The sequence below is a fragment of the Amaranthus tricolor genome, chromosome 14 (assembly GCF_026212465.1).
Source record: "Amaranthus tricolor cultivar Red isolate AtriRed21 chromosome 14, ASM2621246v1, whole genome shotgun sequence".
In the NCBI taxonomy this organism is placed as follows: domain Eukaryota; kingdom Viridiplantae; phylum Streptophyta; class Magnoliopsida; order Caryophyllales; family Amaranthaceae; genus Amaranthus; species Amaranthus tricolor.
The window spans coordinates 14,020,653-14,028,012 of record NC_080060.1 but is presented as its reverse complement, the minus strand read 5'-3'; positions in this window follow the sequence as shown (position 1 = coordinate 14,028,012).

Genomic DNA, 7,360 nt, shown 5'->3' with positions numbered 1-7,360 from the left:
AGTTCACTCATTTTTTTTCAAAGTTGTTCCTTTATCAAAATAGAAATCAATTGATTTTACATTTTGAAGCTTTTCTAGAATAAGCAGTCGTTATTTCACCAGCTTTCATCAAGAAAGCATACTGCATATATGAATCTTAGGTAAATCTTAACTTTTGGGCCTTATTTTTTCTTATTGATTCTTAATTCTATTATATTTGCTACATTTAGCTTTTTATGCAATTTAATGTGTTATTTTAATCATTTATATATTATACTACATACATCTAAAAATTATAAAAAGTTAATAATATGAAAATATATGTGATTAGAAGATTCAAGCAAGATTCCTCTTATCTTTATTTTTTCTTACACATTAGCTACATTATATAAAATAAGATTGAACGATGTAAAGTATCAATAACGCTAATGTAGCGAGTATTTCAGAACTGAGGAAGTATATATATGCTGCTCTTACTTTCATATTTGGTATCAATAACAACCATCATGCATAGCATAACTAAGCTGTTAAAAAGGAATATATCTTTTAAGATATGTGTATTTCTATACATGTATTTCTACACCTTCTGTACACATAGTATAAGGTTTGAAGAAGAGTCTTTCAATGAGAAGATCTAGGGTTTTGCATGATTTCATTAAGACTCTGTACAGTATATGTCAAATTAGGTCTTGTATTAGTCAAGAAATTTAATTTTCCTAATAGACTTCTATATAGAGTTGGATTTTCCATAAGCACTCCATCTCTAGCAGACAACTTTGTATTTAGTGGTAAAGGAATGACCACTTGTTTGAATTCTTTAATGCCACTAGCCAAGAGTAATTCTTTAGTGAATTTTTGTTGAGTAAGAATCATGCCATCTTCTTCATGACTCACTTCTATCCCAAGAAAATAGTGTAAATTCCCTTTATCTTTTATGGTGAAAGCATCATCTAAATTTTGATATAGAGATTGAATTTCATTAGTATCATGATATCATCCCCTGTGATGATTATGTCATCAACATAAACTGCTATGATAGTGATCTGATCATTTTGTTTCTTTAGAAATAGGGAATAATGATTCTTTGACTAGATATATCCTAAAGATTTAAATTCATCAAAAAGCTTGATGTGCCATTGCCTAGATGTCTGTTTAAGCCCATAAAAAAATTTCCTTAGTAGACAAACCTAGATAGCTTTTATTCCTTCTGTTATCTTCATATACACTTCTTCGTGTATATCGTCATAAAGAAAAGCATTATTAATATCCAATTCATGAACTCTCCATTTTGAACTAGCTGCAATGGTTAGAATACAACTTATGGTGGACATTTTCACAATAAGTGTATATGTTCCTCGTATTCTATACCTTACTTTTGGCAAAATCCCTTTTCATGTAGTCTTGCTTTAAACCTTTTTAAGGTGCCATCAAACTTCAGTTTTACTTTGTTAACCCAGCTATATCCAATGGCCTTCTTGCCTTTAGGAAGATCATGTTAAAATAATCTAGAAAAATCTAGGATTTTAATTAAATATAAAAATATCTAAACTAAAGAATTAAAAAATAAAAATATCTAAGATAATATAATGGAAGTAACTAGAAAAGTAATTAAAAAATTAAAAATGTCTAAGATATTTTAGTAAACTTGTACTATAAATACCCATTGATGTAATCAATTTTTTGTGCAATGAAGAACAATATCCATTCTACATATTCACTCATCTTCCTCTCCAAATAAATCCATTCACTATTTTACCATCTAAATTTTCCTACATTTGGTATCAAGAGCTAATTAAAACCAAGACCTCCAAACAACCTAAACACATTAACCAACATACTCCACAATAGAATAAACCTCTAACCACAAAATAAAAAATGACCTCAACCACTAATTACCCCCAAGTTAATTGGGTTCCCACATTTAAGGGAGAAAAATATGAACAATGGGCTATGCAAATGAGGTCAATATTTATCTCCCAAGATAAATGGGAATCAGTACAAGAAAGTTACGAGCAACCACCCAAAGATGACACTAAAGAGTCATCTTGGGATGAAACAAAAATAAAACAATATAAACAAAATAGGATAAGGGATAACTATGCCCCATCCCTATTATATCGTGGAGTCGACGAGGCAATACTTACAACGATCATGCCTGCAAAAACAGCTACGGAGGCTTGGAGGATCCTGGAAACAAAATACAGAGGTTCCGAAGAGGTAATTCTTTTTAAACTCCAATCACTATGGAAAGAATTTAATAATCTATTAATGGTAGAAAATGAAATAATACATTCATTTTTTGACCGAGGCACTAATATAGTTTATCAAATAAGATCAAATGGTGGTAAAATAGAAGATGAAAATGTGATTCGAAAAATATTAAGGAGTCTATCACAAAAATATAACATTATTGCCACAACAATAGAAGAAGTTAAAAAGAAAAATTTATCTCAATTAAGTACACCCGAATTAATGGGATCATTACTTGCACATGAAGATAGATTAAAAAAATTTAACGAAGAACCACTAGAACAAGCTTTTCAAGCTAAATTAAAATTTTCTAATAGTGGAAATAAAAATAGTCATTGTAAAAATTATGAAAAAGGACAAACATCAACTAATTGTAGCAAAGGGAGAGGAAATTTTAAAAATCAAAGTAATCGATTAAATAATCAAACTGACCTTTATTGTAAATTATGTAAGAAAACTAACCACAATACTAATGATTGTCGGTATAAATGTAAGAGGTGTAAAAAACACACTCACCTTGAAAAAGATTGTTGGTATCGACAAAAAGAAGCAAACTATTCCGAAAATAATAATTCCGGAGAGCAAATATTTTACACTGGATTAAATGCACAAGAAAAAGTAAGTGACATATGGTATATTGATAGTGGTTGTTCAAACCACATGACTGGCAATAAAAATTATTTTGTCACTCTTGACGAAAATGTTAAAACACACATCACACTTGGCGACGGTAAAAAAGAAGATGTCGCCGGAAAGGAACAATCGCCGTTAAAACAAAAAATGGCTCATCAAAATTAATTCATGAAGTTTTTTATGTTCCCGGACTTGCAAAAAATTTATTAAGCGTAGGCCAATTAATTAAAAAAGGATATATGGTTAAATTTGACAATAACAAATGTCAAATCTATGATAAAAATAAGGGTCAGATAATAACAACGGTTGAAATGGCTCCTAACAAAATATTCCCATTAAAATTGCCCTTTGAAGAAAATTTGGCTTTAAGCTCAATAAATAATGAATCCACCTTATGGCATTTGAGATTCGGACATCTAAATTTTAACAGTCTAAAACTATTAAAACAAAAAGAAATGGTAATTGGACTACCATCAATAAAAAATGAAAGTAAAATTTGCGAAGGCTGTATATATGGCAAGATGCATAGATTTCCATTTCCTACCGCACCTTGGAGGGCCAAGGCTCCTCTAGAGCTTGCTCATGCAGATATCTGGGGTCCCACCAATAATCCGTCTCTTGGCGGAAAAAGATATTTTCTTCTGTTCGTAGATGACTACTCCCGCATGATGTGGGTATATTTCCTGGAGAAAAAATCAGAAGCTTTTTCCCACTTCATGGAATTCAAAGCCCTCACAGAAAATCAAAGTGGACATTCTCTTAAGATTTTTAGAACGGATCGTGGCGGAGAATTTACAACCAACGAATTCAACAACTTCTGTAAGAAGCATGGGATTAAAAGAGAACTTACAGCAAGGCGTACACCTCAACAAAATGGTGTCGCGAAAAGGAAAAACCGCACTATAGCAGAGATGGCCCGCAGCATGATGCAGGTTAAACATCTACCCAAAGGATACTGGGCCGAAGCTGTTCACACGGCAGTATATATCCTCAATAGATCTCCCACAAAAGCAGTTAGGGATTTAACGCCATATGAAGCCTGGCACAAGAGAAAGCCAAGAGTAGAACACCTCAAAGTGTTCGGATGCGTAGCTTATGCCCACATCCCGAAGGAGAATCGGGAAAAGCTCGATGAGAAGGGAGAAAAATGCATATTCATTGGATACAGTCACGAAACAAAAGGATATCGCCTTTACAAGCCGGAATCTAAACAATTAATCATCTCTAGAGACGTAATATTCGACGAAGCAGCCGAATGGACGTGGAAAGAAAAAGAAACTGAAGCTCGCGAAGGAGATAATCTCCTAAGAGATCCAAGTGAAGAACACGGAGCAGACCAACCAATAAACCCATCATCTCCGAGTCCAAGTACACCTGAAAGTACAAGATCATTCCCAAGCTCAAGAAGCCAAACATCACGTTCAACTCCTCAACATCAAGAAGCCCGAAGATCAACACGAGATCGGCAACCGCCATCATGGTTACAAGATTACCATTGTGACAAGCAATGATGGCTCTCTTCTCTAGTGAGCCACAAACATTTCAAGAAGCAGCACAAGAAGAAACATGGATTGTGGCTATGAACGAAGAAATCAAAATGATTGAGAAGAATCACACATGGAAATTTGTAGACAAACCACAAGATAAGGAAGTCATCGGACTCAAGTGGGTCTACAAGGTGAAACATAATGATGATGGCTCCATCAACAAGTACAAAGCAAGGCTCGTAGCAAAGGGATGTTCGCAACAACCAGGAATCGACTTCAACGAAACATATGCACCAGTTGTCCGCATGGAGACAATCAGAACAGTCTTGGCATTAGCAGCACAGCATCAGCTACCAGTCTTTCAACTCGATGTCAAATCAGCATTTCTAAATGGAGAACTCGAAGAAGAAGTGTACGTCGAGCAACCGCAGGGATACGTCATCAAAGGCCAAGAACACAAAGTATATCGCCTTCGAAAAGCTCTGTACGGACTCAAACAAGCACCCCGAGCGTGGAACAGCAACATCGACAATTACCTTCTCTAGCATGGTTTCATCAAGAGTCCGAGTGAACCTTCACTATACATCAAGACACAAGGTAACAACTTTCTCATTTTATGCTTGTACGTGGATGATCTAATCTATACAGGCACACACCCAACGATGATTGAAGAATTTAAAAAGGCTATGATGAAGGAGTACGAGATGACAGACCTTGGTACAATGAAATACTTCCTTGGCATACAAATCAAACAAAGCCCAGGAAGAATATTTCTATCACAAGAGAAATATGCTGAAGACCTTCTCAAGAAATACAACATGGGTGAATGTAAACCGCTGGCTACACCAATGGCAATCAATGAGAAATTATCAAAGTACGATGGCAAACCAAAAATCGACGGAGCAATGTATCGAAGCTTGGTCGGCTCTCTTATCTATCTCACACATACTAGACCAGATATAGTCAACGCTGTCAGCATCGTATCCAGGTTCATGAGTGAACCGAGCAAGGATCATCTAACAGCAGCAAAGAGGATTCTCAGATACATTAAGGGAACAAAAAGCTATGGGATCATGTACGAAACTGAAAAAGATTTCAAGCTCACAGGATACACCGATAGCGACTGAGCTGGAAGCGTGGATGATAGAAAAAGTACAAGCGGGTACGTATTTCAGCTTGGAAACAAGGTGGTCTCATGGTCATCAAAAAAACAGGCGACAGTAGCTTTATCATCAGCAGAAGCAGAGTACATTGCAGCAACAAGTGCAGCACGTGAAGCAGTCTGGCTGAGAAGGATATTAATCGATCTACAACATAAGCAAGAAACACCAACTACAATGTTCTGCGACAACATGTCAACAATAGCAATGACGAAGAATCCAGTGTTTCATAGCAGATCAAAGCACATCGAGATACGACATCACTACATTCCTGAGTTAGTAGATAAGAAAGAGATCGAACTACAATTTTGCAAGACGGGGGAGCAGCTCGCAGACATTTTCACAAAACCCATATCAACTGATAGATTTATCGATTTCAGAAGACGACTTAGAGTTCAAGATTTTTCAGATTAGGAGGAGTGTTAAAATAATCTAGAAAAATCTAGGATTTTAATTAAATATAAAAATATCTAAACTAAAGAATTAAAAAATAAAAATATCTAAGATAATATAATGGAAGTAACTAGAAAAGTAATTAAAAAATTAAAAATATCTAAGATATTTTAGTAAACTTGCACTATAAATACCCATTGATGTAATCAATTTTTTGTGCAATGAAGAACAATATCCATTCTACATATTCACTCATCTTCCTCTCCAAATAAATCCATTTACTATTTTACCATCTAAATTTTTCTACAGATCAACAATTTTTCAAGTTTTGTTCTTATTTAAAGCTCCAATTTCCTTTTCTATAGCTTTAACCCACTTAGGATTTTGACTTGCTTCTTGGTATGTATATGGTTCTACAAATTTGTCTTGAGATATCATCACCTTTTGGTGTTGCTTGGATAGACTTTCAATCTAAACTGTATTACACCATGATTGTTTTTGGCTTGTGCAAGCATAATCTTCCAAGCATCTAGGTGTAGAAGTTTCCTAGCAGTTCATTTTAGATCTTGTGAATTTGTATGATTGGAGTGATTTTCAACTCCTTTGTTCATGGATATATTTTCAAAATTTTCATCTCTATATATTGAGAGAAAAAATTGTTTGAAGGACTCATTACTTGTTTGAGAATAGTCCATGGGAAAGAAACTTTAATGAAAATTAACATCCCTTTTAAGTATGGACTTTTTATCTCTCAAGGCTATATAGTTTATAAGCTTTTTGTATTTTGGAGTATTCTATGAAGACACTTGGTTGAGCTCTTCGCTCAAATTTTGTCCTCTCTTTGTCAAAGGTAGATGCATAGTGTAGGCATTTAAAGGATCTAATCATATCATATGATGGTTTCTTTTGATACAGCCTTCCATAAGGTGTGATATTATTAAAAATGTTTAAAGGCATTTTATTGATGGCGTGCACCGCACTCTCAACACAGTCTCCCCAAAAGCTAATTGGGACTTTAGACTGGAAATAGAATGCTCTTGACACTTCAAGCAAGTATCGATGTTTTCTCTCAACCATCCCATTTTGTTGAGGTGAGTTGGTGCAACTGGATTGGTGAATTATGTCTTTTTTATTGTTGAAATACAAGGTTTTTCCTTGTGATACTTTTATGGCATTTATAGTTCTGACCATCATGATTTGCGTTTCAAATTGTCTCTTAACATATACATATAAATTTTCGAAACAAAGAAGGAAATTAGATTTTTTTTAACAAGAAAAATCCAAGTGTATCCTGTAAAATCATATAGTATAGTGATGAAAATTGTACACTTTTTCCTTGTTGGAGATCTTAGAGGTCCCCAAATATCTACATGTATAAGTTGAAAGCTCTAATAGTCTTTAAGAGACTTTTATAGAAAGACAATCTAGCTTGTTTTGTTAAGGGACAAATAGTACAAA